This window comes from Pinus tabuliformis, chromosome 5_2 (assembly GCF_031772625.1).
Source record: "Pinus tabuliformis cultivar Carrire ecotype Pingquan chromosome 5_2, CPIR1, whole genome shotgun sequence".
NCBI lineage: Eukaryota > Viridiplantae > Streptophyta > Pinopsida > Pinales > Pinaceae > Pinus > Pinus tabuliformis.
Window position 1 is genome coordinate 278,335,081 of NC_142306.1, and position 3,731 is coordinate 278,338,811.

Consider the following 3,731-nt stretch of genomic DNA (forward strand, 5'->3'; position numbering starts at 1 on the left):
GCTACTATAATCCTAGGCCATTGCTTGCAGCTTGTGAGCCAGCGCATACATCTGTTTATATTGCATTTATTAATATTTGGATATGTAGCACCATTGTTGTCTGTTTAGGGAATATTACCATATACCAGATTCTACAATTAGTTTCCAGGGCCAACATACAATCTTTAATGCCATTCCTAACGTTATATTTGAGCATGTACCATGTAGCTACTTTATGAGTGAAGTAGGTGCTGAGAATAGAACAAGTTTTCCTGGTCCTTGTTTATCCCCATTGTTTCAAGATGCTACCTTCTAAATTGGAAGTGATTTAAAGTTAGCACCAACCTTTTAAGTTTGGACCTGACATGCATCCCAAGGTAGCCGAGCTTGAGGTTGTATATTTCAAGTTCCAATATTTGATATGTTGGCTATTCATTTGAACTAGAGATATGCATCCTTGACCTTGACATACAAATCAGACCTGGATGTAGATTGTCCGAGCTTGCCTCATATGCAAAGCATTACCCAAATTCAGTACACCCTTAACACACATGGGGATGTACAAAAATACAAAGAGTTGATGGATCAACCCCACCCAGATTATAAAATGGATCTCACTTCTCTCAGTACAGAAACCATTTTTATTGGACAATCACAATTTCGTGCATGTACAAAAATACAAAGAGTTGAGTTGATGGATCAACCCCACCCAGATTCAGTGCACCCTCAACACACATGGGGATGTACAAAAATACAAAGAGTTGATGGATCAACCCCACCCAGATTATAAAATGGATCTCACTTCTCTCAATACAAAAACCATATTTACTGGACAATTACAATTTCATGCAAATCTTTTGTCCATTTCTTTCCCTTGTCAGTTATTCCTTGATTCGTTGGTTCAGGTTTTTTTTCCTTATCTTGCACTCAGGCTTCTGGAGTTTTGGTGTTTGGAATCGATTTACAAATAGTCCCACCTATGTTCAGTCACATGGCTTACCATAAAATGCATGGGTAGGTTTTCTGCCAAAGATGTTGGACACCCAAGTCACTTCCTCGCTATTTTTTGGTTTCATCTTATGTAGGTTATAAATGTCTATGGTAGGTATGTTCTCTACTCGTTTTTGTGTTCTCAGTTTGTTATTTGTTCAAAGGGAACATGAACAGAATGGTAATTGGTGAGGGTGTAGTTTTTATAATTGTTAAAACAACTAATTTGTGAAATGACCATATATGAAATGGCTCCAATTTGGTGGTTGCAAGAATGCACAGATGGTTCATATTTGTTTACTTATGCTGTGATATAAAATATTTTTTTCTAACAGATATAAACTAGTACCAGTTTTGACAAGCATGTAAGATGCAGTGATCTGAAATTCATCAAACTAAACGCAGAAGATAGGTTGATCATACGGTCCACATTTAGAATTGCACCTGGCTTATGGATCTGCATGCATCATTTGTAATAATGTGATTTAATAATGATCCTTCAATGTTTGGCTTTTGAAATTTTTCCTTCAAAGATTGTTAAAAGTCTCAGCAATTAAGATTTTTTCCAACAAATTATTTACAAATAGGCCTTCAAACAAGATTTGTGAGTTCCAGTTAGCAAAAGTTAACTCTATTTATGTGTTCGTCATAATTTGGGAGGCTTTAATATAGGAGTAGTCTAACCAGTCTCTGATACTTCACAATTATCATTCTGACTACAGTCATCTACAGTTCCATCTGAAATATTATCATCCATGGGAGATATTTCTTTGTTTTCTTCCTGTTTACAAGATCAAAGCAATGCCATCAATAACTCAGATACTTAGGTTTCAACAACCAATGAGAAAATCAGAAAGGCCTTGTCTAACTATTATAAGTTTTGGAATTTTGGCCATAATAATCAGAAATAACAAAGTCCCATGCGATGGCCATGCATTTTTTAGGCATATAGAGGGAATTATTAATTTTCAATTATCGATTTTCACCATGCATTTGTAAAGAATATGGATTTTAACCATGCATTTATGAAGCATATATGTGGATTTATTATTTTTGAAGCTATGGGTTTGGCATTATGGACAGATTCATTACCTTACATCAAACAACTTTGAGAGGTTTTATTCTTTTAAATTTATGAAAAGTTGACATTACATTATCTTAAAGATTGCACCTTGGATGCGGTCACTTTTTTCCTTTCATGGTATTTGCATTATGTAAGGGTAACACAGGAAATCTCTCGACCAAAAAGAAATGGCGTCGGAATTTTTTTGGGTAAGAATTTGGCGATTATTTTTTTCAGAAAAACTGATCATATAGTTGTTTGAATGGTTTTTTTATGGTGGAAATGGATTCAGAACCATCAAAAACCACCTAGATACCCAAAATCCTAAAGTTTGACAATTATAACCCAGCTTTCCCAAAATTTCTACCAGATTTTGACAAAAATATTGACTACTCTAAAGGAAATAGGTTGATTATGCAAAACGAGTGAAAAGACTTTTTACAAATAAATATATTTATAAAGAAAAGGAAAGTGAACACACAACCATAAACCTAAAACAAGAAGGTGTATAGTAGATGGCCAGGAACCAAGCACATCAACAACCATTCGAAACACTCATATTCAGTAGTCATATAAACATCTCTTAAAACTTTCATCGTATAAGTCTCCAAAATCTAAAGATTTCTTCTAAACCACATTTGAGAATGTTCTTGAAAAAAATAAAATTGTTGGTTAAGAAACTTTACATACCAGAGTTGACCATGAAAGTAATAACACTCACCTCAACTTTTCCAATTGTTACATTTATTTTTTTAAGGTTAGCAGAACATTACATATTACATATGTTCACATTGTTCAGCCAAAAAATATTTAGAAACAAAATCCTCCTTCACAAGCATTGAACGAACAAGAAAGATTTAGAAACATTGGTGGGAAATTTCCCATTCCAAAATATTGTCTGAGATAATTTAATTAGGCCAAAATTACATAAATGCAAAAACATTTATATTAATAAATTTCCATACTATGTATGAAATATTTTAACTCTTATGAATTGTAACGTTTTAGTTGGGTTAACATACATGTTCAATGAAATATTCTAGAAAGATTGTGCAATCACATTCCTCAATCTATTCACTAAAAAAAGTGGAGGGTAAAACCTAAACATAGATTTACTAATAAGGAGTAAAACCTAAACAACAAAAGTCATGACCTCGCTGATAATGGTATTATGGCTGTGTGTGAGAATACGTAATCCAGATTCTATACATAAAATATGTATTGTTTAGAAAAAGTGGGCACATAACAATTCAACTAGTCCAACTCAAATATATATGTTTGATAAGATAGAAATTTTATATCAATTACACAAAAGATCAAATCAAGTCAATGGGACGCAGAGGTACATCAAGCTACAATGACCATGTGGGAGCGATTAGGCATCTCCTAGAAGGGTAAATTACAGAGGTGAGTTGGACACCCAAAATTTCTATGTCGTCCATCTCCTTTATGATTGAATAAATACTGTACAAAACAAAATCCTATCGAATAACAAAGATATTTACATTTAATTTGATTCTTGTCTGCCAAAGAATATCTGTACAAGTAAAAGCCAGGCCCCTACATGAATTGGTGGAAAACTGGCAGTTGCTTCACTAGTGTGCTGAAGTGACTGAATTTCCAGTCTCGGGCAAGAGAATTGTTTGAGCAGTTCTTGAAGAGTCCCCAGTATGAAGGATTCTAAGAAGAGAACGAGCTT